General features: G+C 51.5%; 1 protein-coding gene across 1 annotated transcript in view; it reads left to right on the top strand.

Annotated features, from left to right (window-relative positions):
* Positions 1–12,095, top strand: part of GALNT14 (polypeptide N-acetylgalactosaminyltransferase 14) — a 191,244-nt gene that overhangs the window by 119,323 nt on the left and 59,826 nt on the right. The window lies entirely within an intron of this gene.

Raw genomic sequence — 12,095 nt, 5'->3', positions numbered from 1 at the left:
CCGGTGAATTCCATCTGTTCAGTAAGTGTGATCTGCTGGGATTGCAGCAAGAGGGGGAGAGAGATTCTACAGGAAATCCAGACACCCTTTGGGAAGACAAAAAGGAAACGTGTACCAGGCATGTGTCTGCCTCCTTGTCCGGGGCTGGGGCTGGGATTGTGTTACTCAGAGCATTTCACATTTATGGATCCTAATCTGAGAGAGCAGGAAGGGGAGGGGGACAGGGGATTAGGAATGAGGACAAGTACTTTGGACCAGGCACTCAAGGCATTGAGCACCTACTGTGTGCAAAGCCCCAGGCTAGCACCATGAGAAAGCAGCGACCGGATCAGCCACCTCCAGGCTGAGTTTGGTAGAGGGCTGCCCCTGTGCCCACCTCACTCTTGTGGTGTTGGGTGTTCTGCCAGCAAAGCCTGGTGTCTTCCCTCAGATGGGCCCCATGGTGGGGTGACCTTCAGTCTATAAGGGCTCCCATTTTTGACCCTGTGTCCATGAGGTTGAAGTTGCCAGCTGAGTCCCTGAATCCTTCTGTGTGTCGAGCCCCCACTGTGCACTGGCTTAATCCTGTTGTGAAGCGTGGGGCCTGCCGGCCTGGCCTGACAGAGCCCTGTGGCCCTTCCCGGCCCTGCCTGCCCCGGTTTCCACCAGCTGGGGCTGCTGGTGATTTACACACCCCTGTGACTAGAGATTCAGCAAAGACTGGCCTTTTGGGTTGGATAATTCTTTTTCCTGCGGTGCGCCTGTGCACTGTAGGATGTGTAGCAGCATCTCTGGCCTCTACCCAGTAGATGCCAATAGTACCCCCAAGTTGTCAAAACCAAAAATATCTCCAGACATGGCCAGATGTCTCCTGGGAACAAAGTTACAATGAGAACGACGGCTGCAAAGCCAGCTGCACTTGTTACCCGAGTTCTCAAGAATGACATGTAAACACGTGTTACTGGCAAACCGGACGAGGCCACACCCTCCCTGAAAGGCAGAATCAGGCAGAAGGCAGCCCAGGGGGTTCAGGTGCAGACTCTGGGGTCAGATCATGCTGTTTCCAGTCCTGTCTGCACCACGGACACAACGGTGGGATCTCACATTACCTGGCTGCTTTGGACTGCAGTTTCCTCTTTTAACAAACAGGCATTTAAACAAAAAAACGAAAAAAAATAATGCTACCCATCTTACATGGTTTTTTTCTAAGTATCAAATAAATTATATGTAGAGTACAGGGTAATAAATAACATGAGCTGGCTGACAGGCAGGGTGGGAAATGGAAGGCAAGGGCCCTCCTGAGAAAAGCGAAGACGCTCAGGCAGAGAGGCAGCCGGACCCCAGGTATCGGGAAGGGGCACTAGGAAGATCGCTAAGTTGTCAGGAGTGGCGGTGGAGCAGGGAGGGACGCTGGAGGGTTTCAAGATTAAGTTCAATGCTAGAGAAATGGGAGCATTGGCGTTAAACCCATACATGTGGGTGTGGAGTGTAGGCATGAGTATGGACCTCAGCAGTTCTCAGTCGAGGTCTCGTTGAAGAACCACATGGGGAGCTTTTTTAAAATGATGATACCCAAACTCCAAGCAGCTGAAGTCTCTCTTGTCTGAGCTCTGCAGGTGGTTCTCACGAGCAGTCAGGCTTAAGAGCCATGGCTCCAGCTCAGTGTTTCCCAGACTTAAACAGGCTCGCTAACACACCAGGAGAGGATCTTACTCACCTCTGATGCAGCGGGTCTGCGGTAGGGCCTGTGCTTCTGCATTTCTCACAAGCTCCTGGGCATCGCTGATGCTGGCCATTCATGGATCCCACTCTGAACACTAAGGACTCAGAACAACAGTTCTCCAAGTTTTGGTTCCACTGAACTAGCAGGTCAATAGCGACTGGCATCATTTGGGGACTTGTTAGAAATGCAAATTATTAAGCTTTACCCCAGAACTATGGACTCAGAAACCCTGGGGGTGCAGACTAGCAACCTGCATCTTGACAGGCACTATAGGTAATTCTGACATGTGTTTGAGTTTGAAAACCATAGGGCATCAGCTGATACTTGAGCTTGCTTTTGTGAACCAGATGAAGTCCACAGGCCAGTTGGTCCAGCTGAAAGACTCAGGGTTTGAGTAGAATGTAAGGCCCTGGAATAAGGCTGCACTCCTGCCTGCAGGCTGTGGCACTGTCCTTCCATCCAGGAGACAGGACTTCTGTCTCGGGCCCTGTGCAGACCTTTTGCTTCTGTTTCCTTCTAGCTCCTCCCCCTTCTCCCAGTTTCTTCAAGCACAGAATCTACGTGAAGCCGTCCTCCAGGATTTCATCCCACTGTGGGGCATTCCTAGGCCAGTGGCCATTGGCCCACACTGGACTCCTGGCTCCTTTGTGGGCTCCAGCCCCACCGATACAGGCTTCCCTCCCACTGGGCTACTTTTGTGTTCCCATCATGCCTTGCAGCTAAGGCTCTACTAGTTAATGACACCAGTTGCCTTCTAGGGCAAGTAATCTTTCATAGTATCTACTACAATGTGCCTGGTGTGTGATAGGAATTCAACAAATGTTGTTGAACCGATGGAAGGGAGAGTAAAACTGGAAAGACGCTTGGCTACTCCCTCCCATGCAAAGAGGAGAAGGGAAGCTAGAAAAAGCCTCTTCTGTCTTCCTTCCATCCTCAGGGCATTCAGATGAGGGATCTGAACAGATCAGTGAAAGGAAAGAGCCTTTTTTTTTCCCTTAAAGAGTTCTCATTATTGAAAAGAGAAGAGTGAAGACACAGCCTGTGGGAGGGGTCCGAGCTTATTAAATTTACTTCCAATTTTCTTACCACCGTAATTGGATTCTGATTTATATATAGGATGCGTGTGGACAGCACCTGAAACAGAGAACAATTAGCAGAGCATTAGAACAGCGTTGCTGCCGAGGGGGCAGGCGCTGGAGTGAGCCGACTAGGAATCCAAAGATGCCCCAGGTGGGGTGAGGACGGGGAGAAGGAGGAAGGCTGTGCAAGTTGTCACCCAGTGGGCTGCTATGCTGATGGAAAAGCCTGGTGCTATGGCAGTGTGGAACGCCCCTGCCAGGCAAGTCACAGCGTGGTGCCATGTGATAGGAGAAGCCCCAGAGAGGCTGAGGGCTCAGTGTGTTTTGTATGGAATAGGAGAGAGTTGCCATTTTTCTCTGGGGCCTTGACCCTGTGGAGCCCACGGTATTTTGGAGGCAGCTGGTTTGCCTGGAGCATGCATGGTGTAACTGAGGAGAAGATTGCAGAAGATAAGACTGGGGCTACAAACTCCACTATCCCAGGGTTTATGAGGTCCGGGGGTAAGCAGTGAGTGATGCCCACACCCAGAATTGTTTGGAAAGTGCGTGTCCACAGTTTCCAATGGATCCCCCTATTCATTCACCCTTTGGAGTTAATAACTACCTCCCAGCCCCCACTTTTTCCATGATATTTCACAATCTTGAGATTGAAGCCTGATGCTGTTGGCCTTTTAACATGTGTTTGCTGCGGCTGGGTATCCTCCTCTTCCCAGTTCAGGTCCTGGTAGAGGGGTGGGGATGAGGTAACCAGCCATGGCCTTCCATACACCCCTGCTCCTTTTTCGGCTTTGTTTTCTCACCTGCAGTTGGACTTGAGGCTTTATCATTCTGTAAGTCGCCAAGTAACTGTAGATCCATTCACCACTCATCTGGAGATCCATTCACCCTCCCACTGTCGGTCTTCCCCGCCCAGACAGGTACACAGGCGTGCACTCTACTCTCCCACCCCGCCTCAGTGTGAACGAAGCAACTGCACCTGTATCAGGGCATCTTAACCCTCAACTTTCCCCTCTAAGGCCCACATTTCTGTTAACACTGATGAAAGCTCTAACTTCTAGGACACTGCCTAAGTCCCATGGGGTCACAAGGATGAATAAGTCCGGGCCATCTATATCAGGAAGAGGGAGTGGTATGCCATTAACAACTTACAGTGTAAGGAAGAGGCAGCAACTAGCTGTAGTGAGTCTGAGATTTCCCACAGGGATTCTGCTGTCTGTAAATCATCGACTGGCTCAACAAATAGTCTGTCTTCTGACTGTCCTGTCCCTACATCCCAGTGACAACAGCTGGATTTGCCATCATCCAAGGAGCACATAGAACATCTGGCAGTTGAGAGGCCCTTAAATGGGGGCTCACCTTTCTAGAAAGGGGGGAATATTTTGATGACACAAATACATGTTTTCACTGCCATCCAGCAACACTTATTGTGGGGTTACTTTGATTTCAGGGGACTGGGTAGCAGGGCGGACTGGGCCCAGGAGCCATGAGCTGGAAGGAGTTAGAGCTGGAAAACCCCATTAGGTCACCTCCTCCTGGCCCAGTAAGATCGTTCCCCTCCGCACATTCTCCAGGCCTTCGTCCAGTGCCCAGCGCCATGCTAAACGGTTCAGACAGTGGGATGCCTATCACTTGCCTAGAGGGAAAATTCCACACTTCGACACATCTCATCAGGAGCACTTTTTTCCTTTGCTCCTTTCATCCTAGGGAATGAGGGGTCAGTAGCCCAGTCTCGGCTCGCATTTCTCCTTCCTCATATTTACTCAGTTGGAATGACTGCCAAAGATCATCATCATTTCTCTCCTTGTACTCGTCACTTAGCAGTAATAGGATAAAATTCTTTACGGCTGGAATGGCTAAGCATAAAAAATGTTCATACTGCCTCAGAGTCAAGGCTATTCCACCAGCTCAGCACACAGAGTTGGTGATTCCACATCAAGGCGGCGGGGAGGGGAGGGGCAGCCCATCACAGACACTTAGCTTTTGCAAACAAGCTCCCATCTGCTGTACCTTGGTCCCTCCTGTGCATCATTTTTCAATACAGGAGTTTGTGAGCCTGTTGACAGTGGTGCTGAGTGCACTTCACAGCAGAACATCTTAGACTTTCAGGGAGCTTTGGAAGGGGGCAGCAGGCAGTTTCTGAACGTCCTGGAGATCTGTGTCTGCTGCCCTGGGCAGCTGTTCAAGTGCCACCAGGGCCATGGAACGGGTCCTCACCAGGGTGGGGGGAAGAAAGACCACAGAGGCTGAGAGAGCAGGTGCCTCTGGGCCAGGATTCCTTTTACTCCCAGTCCCCTGGGTCCTTGAGTACTGTCCCTCCTGCCAGTGTTTGCTCTGTGCATTTCAGACAGATTTCTCAAAGAGGCAGCTCCTCAGCTTTTGAAAGGGAACCAGTCAAGGAGACATGCTGATGAGAATTCATCTAGGCAAACTGCCTTACTAATTAATGTTTTCTCACACGTTGTTTCCTAGTTAATTCCCACCAACTTTGACATTGCATGGCGCACCTCATTCATTCATTTATTCATTTTCCTATCATGTGCTCATTCATCTGCTTAAAACATTTATGAAGCACTAACGACATGACAAGCTCTGTGCTAGGAATGGGTCCCCACTCCCAGGAGCCTGTGGTCTTGTGAGGGACATGTACACAATACTGATTCCTGATGCTCACATGTGGATCACCCTGAGGCCATATCCTTGATTCTGGAGTTAATGCACAGACTTCCTGCCCTCAGTTTCCAAGCACCCCCCGTCTCTTGCCCTGTCCCCGATTTGGGTGTAGCTCTTCCTGTCTTGGCCATGTAGCAAACTACAAGAGTCAGGAGCTTTCCTGTAAAAGAGACAGAACATTGGGTGGGCCTATGGAGAAGGACTCTGCACATGGACTGGAGGCAGAGGCTTGTCGGAGATTGCATCTGGGCTGGGCCTAGGGTGCCCAGGGAGACAGGTAGGATTTCCGCCAGTGGTCAGCATCCCCAGTTGAGAGAACGGCACAGCCAAAGACAGGGGAGTGGAAAGCCAGCATCTTGTAGGAGTCAGCCCAGCTTCCTTGGACTGTGGGATGATGGAGTGGAGGGAGTGGAGGAAAACATTCCTGGAAGGAAACATTGGGGTCATGTTGTGGCAAAGTCTTGAATTCAGGATCAGGAGCTTAGCATTAACTCAGTAGACATTGGATTGCTTTGACTTTCATGCTGTCATTGCCTCGTCACCATGACAACTCTGAGAGATGCCCTAAGTAACACACTCCTGGCCAGCACCACATTCTGGGAGCCAAGGGATGGGGACAAAGGTAGGACTGAGCAGAACTGTGCCAGGTGGCAGTGATGTCCCTGCTCCCACAAGAGAAGAGTGGGCAACAGCATAGTACTAGCTTGGCTTGAACTGGGTGCTACCCTAGTGGGTAGGCAATAATGTGGGATCTTGGCTTTTAGTCATTGGCATCCTCAAGATGGAGATGTGGGTCTTACCTTGGGGAGTCTGTTCTCAGGTGTGGTGGAAGGGATGAGAAGCAAGAATTGGTCCTCAGGGAAAAGGACTGGTGGGAACCTAGAAAAGGTCTGCCCTCCACCCCCAAACGAAGTGCTGCGTTTCAGGACTGAGCACTAGTACTAGTCGTAGAGACTCAGGCAAAAGAAGAGACTACTAGCGGATTAAGCATAGACCTAGATAAGGAAATTCAGGCTCAGAGAGGTTAAGGGACTCGCCCAAGGTCACACAGGTAGTCAATGCTTGGCTGAAACACAAAAACAAGTTTTCAGATTTTATATATATTATAATTCTGTCACAAACATGAAGTCCCTGTTTTGTCCAAGTCCACTGAGTGAGGGAGAGTGTGTGTGTGTGTTTGACTTGTGCCTATGGGACAAGGAGAAGAGGTGACACATGACAATTCTGAGTCTCCCAATTAGGGTAGTTGGATACTTCTAGCTCTGATTGGGGGCACAGATATAACATAGATCAATGAGCTAACCGGGTCAGTCATTTTTCTGGGGATCTATCACCAAGGCCAAGTTCTAATGGGCATGTAATCCAAGAAGAACCTGTGTGCCTTTGGAAGGTGCTAAATGGCCTTCGTTCTGGGGGCAGATTTCTCTTCTTCCTCCCTGGGTTTGCCTCCTTACGTACGGATTGCCTGAGGAAAGAGGCAACAGGACGATGTGGAAAGAGATAGTGAAGTATGTTCACTGCCCAGGATGGGAAACTGATTTGGAATTAAATAATTCCCATGAAAATTCATCCTGAAGACTAGTGAATATAAGGCTATTAGCGCTGTATCAGTAAACAAGCACTCTGAACTCTTGCTCTCATGGGACTTATATTCCCCAAGTGGGCAACTCCCCCCAGCCAGTGACTGGGAACTGCCCCCGTGCCCTCCACAGGCTACCAGTACCTTCTCACCTGTGGGCCACCCAAGAAAGAATGTTCCCCTGAGCTAGCTTTGAAAATGAGCCCCATGCACTCAGGGCCAGTAATGCCAAGGAGAATATGGTATCATTTCTTCTTTCTCTAAATTATCTTTTTAAAAAAATTGGGGGATATGCACAGAAGACGGTGGAAGGTGCAGGAGGAGACCCTGGATTTGCACTCGGCATTCTGGGATGTTCTTGGTTGTGCTGTGGGTTTCCAGGGTAGCTGGGGGTCTAAGGGGAGCAGAAGGCACAGTTGGGTTTGGTTTTGCTCCTTGACTACTTGATGAGCTGTGTTGAATTCTTCCAGGTCTGAGGCTTTTGAAATATTGCTGTGAGACCAAAATATGCCTCACGACCAGAATCTCTCTTTATCTTTTCTTAAGTAAACTTTGTATGAAAGTATCATATTCTTACAGAAAAGTTCAAGCACCAAATGTGGACAGCTCAAAGATTTGTCCAAAGAGAACACAGCCATGTTCCTGCATTAAGCACCTTGTTCAAGGGCAAGAAGACTGTTAGTTTGCCAGCAGCCACCCTTGTGCCCCTGCCCCTATTCCCCAGCACAGGTAACAGTGCAAACCTCAAATGTGTCGCTTCTTGTTGAACTTCCCACAAATGCAGTTACACAGTATGTGCTCTTGTGTGTCTGTTTTGCCTCAAGTTATATTTATGAAATCCAGCCACAATTTTGCAAGACAGTATGTTCTTTCTTGTTGCTGTATAGTACTCCTTTCAGTGACTATATTACAATTTAAGGACCTAGTCTGCTTTTAATGCACATGTGGGGTTTTTCCAGAGTGGGGCTCTTAAGAGCAGAGCTCTTGCTTGTCTTTCATGCCAGTCTTTCTCATGCTTGTCTTTCAGTGAACAGGTATGTGTGTGTCTCTAGGGTGTGTCCCTGGGAGCTTTTGGAGGTCCTGTCAAACATCTGAGGGAGTGGTTTTACCCAGTCCCAGCCACCCCCGCAGGGTAGGAGAGTTCCAGCTGCTCCTCTGCTTTGTTATCAGTCCCTTGCTATTGTCTGTCTTTCCCATTTTAGCCTTTTTAGAGGCTGAGTGGTGGTATCTTATTGTGGTTTAAATTAGCCTTTCATAAGTTCATTGGCCACTTGAATACCCAATCAAGGTTTACGCCCCTTTTTTGTTCATCTTCCCGGGCCCTTTGCCCAGGCACCAAGCACAAAGCCCGACTTTTAGTCTATTTTCTCCTCCGATTATTCTCATTTTGTCCTGCATCTTGGCAGTGTGATTAAAGGCTTGCGGAGCAGGGCTACTAGCCCAAACCTGGGAAGACCTGCTTCCTATCTAGGATACTGCCCGACCCTTCAGTGATCTCATGTCCGTTTGTCCCTGTTAGAAGAGAGAAGTAGCTCAGAGATGGTTATTAAGGTCACGTCCAGCTCTGTCTGCCGGTTGAAGATGCTTCCGCGGGGAAGGATGTGCGGGAACTGACTTAGGAACGGAATCGGATTGGAAGCTGTTTCCAGATGCGCGACTCCTGCAGCCCGGCAGCAGCTCCCCTCCCCTACAGCCCCGGATTAGTCTTTCTCCTCACACACTCCTCTTCCCTGCGGGACACAGGACCTGCCGAGCCATCAGAGCCACCCTGTCTCACTGCTGCCTCGTCCACTTCCTTATGCAGCCTTTCCTGTGCCCCCGGCTGCCGCCCCCACCACAGCCTCTCCCCGTGCCTTCCACCTGGCAGAGGTCACCAGGCCTGCTCCCAGCTTAAGACACACACAAAAGCTGGTGTCACACCGTCACTGAGCTCATCTGAAGGCCCAGGATCTACTAAACGTGAAACAGCAAGCGGCTTGCCTAGGAGTTGGCACATCACGTGCGTGGCAGCCTGGCTGCGAACAGGTGACTGCTCACTTTCTTCAGCCTAGAAACCGGAGTGGGAACAGATGGACGCTGCCCCTTTAAAACACAGAGCACCATCACGGTCAGTTCCCGTCTCCCCCAGGGCCGTGAAGAACCCTTGGGTGCTGTGATACACCCCACGGGCTCTCCTGCTGGAAGAGAGGGGGCCTGCAGAAGCAGCGCGGGAAACCCCAAGGCGGCTCAGGGCTCTGGCGCGATTCCTGAGTAAATGGCTGACTGTTCCAGGATGACCTTGCATAGGAATAATCACCTCTGATACACCTGATAATTATGGGAGACTTTCCAAGAGTGCACTTACATCCCTCTCACATGATGTCCTCAGACGGGTCATCCCCACTATCACTGTTTCACCAGGGAGGAAGCCGAGGCCCAGGCAAGCTAATTGGTTAACAGGGCACCTAGCTGTGCGAGCTGCAATGTAAGGCACCTCCACCAGCTACTAGCTGGTTCTTGTGTCCCTGAGCCTCATGGGAATGACATGGGTTGCTGGGAGGGTGAGCAAACCCACAGTCCACGTCAGAGGCTGGCGCAGTCTTAGTCCTCTAGTGACACTGGGTGACTGTGGCTGTGGCGATGAGTTAGTCAAATGGTTATTCACGTTAGGATCAGCATTAGCACGCAGGCCCTGTGATCTCCTCCTCACTGCTTCCCAGCTGTGGGTAAAAGCAGGTCTGAGAGGCAGGGCAGAGAGGGGGAAGCTCCAAAGGAGAAAGGGGTGGCGGGAATGAGGCTGGAGAGGTCCTGGCTTAGCCCTGTCCCCCACCTTTGAGCTGGGCTGCGCTCCAGGAGTGAGGTGGGGCAGGGTTGGAGGGAACACGGGCAGAGAGCTTCCTGCCTCAGCACCGGCTCCTGGCACCAAGCACCGAGCACCTGACATGCCTGAATGCCCAACTTACTTTAAAAACCAGAAGGCAAAGTAAGCAACGAGGCGGTTGTGATGCCTGGTCTGCTGAAGCTTGTACTTGTAAGATGCCGGAGATAGAAGGCAAGGGCAGGAGGGAGAGTGATTTAAGGGCCGGGGGCCAGGAAGTACAAATGTGTTGACAGGAGATGAAAAGAGCAGAGAGGCGATGACAGCTGTGGGTGGAAGAAGCGGTGGCAGGGAGGCTGGTGGAGGTGACAGACAGTGGGAAGGAGCGATGCGATCAGCTCAGCAGGGCCCGAGGCGGCTGCAAAACTAAGAAGACTGTGCGATGTGACAGGAGGAGGACTTGGCTGAGGGACCCGTGGAGTCACGGAGACAGCCGGGTTCCAGCTGCACTAGCAAGAAGCGAGATCAGCAAATGCCCCTTGTGGTTGTCCGCAGTGTTTCTGGTCTAACAAGGAGACTCTTACATTTGATCGGAGGCTGTTGTATCCATACAGCTCTCACCTTCCGCCCTCAGCTGACCCTCGCAATGACCTTGAAGCTAGCCAGAGCAGGCATCGTTCCATCCTTCACCTGCTTCCCCACTCCTCCCCGTCTCTCCTTGATCCGTCCTACAGAATACAGACATGCCATGTATTCCTTACTTGAGTCCCTCTGAGCCTGCCCAGACCACCTCTTGAGATGACAGGCACCCATGTCACTCTCACCTGCCTCACAGTGCAGGCCCTGCTGTCCACCCTTTGATGTAAGCCCAGATCTTTGGAGTCCTACTCGTCTCTCACCCTCATTTTGTTGAGTCTGCCTCCCAGATAGCTCTTGACCCTTGACCTCGCTGCCACACACATCTGCTGTCCCCTCTGACCTGGGTGACTGCAGCAGCCCCCAGCTGCCCTCCTAGTTGGCTCTGACCCCACGTGAGTGTGTGCTCCACACCTTCTCCGTGGGAGCTTTCCCAGTGCAGACACATCACTCCTCACCTCCAGCCCTTCCACGCTATGGGTTCGCCCCTCGCCTGAAGGTACGTCCACCCCAGCCAGGTCCAGGTTTTGCTGCTGCCTGTTGGTACCTAAGGGTTCATGTCTCCTCTTCCTTGCTGCTCTCTCAGCGCAGGCCCTTGCATCTCCAGGAAGACATCCTGCCTGCCCCGGCTAAGTTAGGTAACTGCTCCTCACTCCCATGTTCATCTCTCAGCTGAACCTATGCCCCACACTGCAGGCATCAGTTTGCTTTGCCTCCCCCCTCCGAGACCTTGCGTGACTGGGGGCAGGGACGCTGACTGACCATGTTGCCTCCCTCCAGAGCCCCGCCCAGAGCCTGGCACTCGGACTCCTCACCAGTGTCCGCTGAGTCGACCTGGACTCAAAAAGCACCTCACTAGAGTTATTCCCAAACTACCTTCTGAAAACATCAGGGTTTGGGAGTGTACATATGGGAATGAATCCTCAGAACTGAGTGAGAAAATCAAATCACGGGAAATTTAAAACCACCTTCACTCAGCGAAGAATTCTCCGTGTTAACACATAAATCCAAGACCATAATCAGCCAACATTTATTGATCAAACTATCTCCCTGACATGTGGTAGGCACCTTATATACGTTCTCTCGGTTAATCTTCACAACAGATTTGCTGTGATCCTGGTTTTAGAGATGAGGAAATTGACTCCAGTCAGCTGAGTAACTCGTCCAGAGGAACTGAAAGGTGGAAAGTGGCCCCTATCCGCAGGGAAGACAGCGCAGCCATGCAGAAAGGGGTGTCACCGCAGGCAGCCCCGGAGAAGCGCAGTGGAGGAAGCCACTTGGGCCAAACATTGCAGAGCAGTTACAATGTAGGCAGCCCTAGAAAGGAAGCTGGCAGGACGGGAGGTGCATGGAGGTTGTGACTTAGGGCAGGAACGAGGGTTTGCAGGGACAGCAGGCTCAGGCTAGGGAACAGCGTGGCGGGGCTGAGGCCTCCCCTGATGGCGCAGGCCTTGAGATGCAGTCAGGGTTCAGCTTCAGGTAACTACGGCAGATAGAGCTACAGGTGTGAAGCAGTGTGTTGTGAAGGTTAGTGTGGGAAATGGATGTTGGCCTGATGGGAGTGAGACCAGAAGGAGGTGGCAGCGGCCGCCGACCTGCACGCAGGACTGACTCGGGGTGGACTAGTGAGTC

Source organism: Artibeus jamaicensis, unplaced genomic scaffold (genome assembly GCF_021234435.1).
Source record: "Artibeus jamaicensis isolate MK-2021 breed Jamaican fruit bat unplaced genomic scaffold, CSHL_Jam_final contig_465, whole genome shotgun sequence".
Taxonomy (NCBI): Eukaryota; Metazoa; Chordata; class Mammalia; order Chiroptera; family Phyllostomidae; genus Artibeus; species Artibeus jamaicensis.
This window is presented reverse-complemented; position numbering and strand designations above follow the sequence as displayed.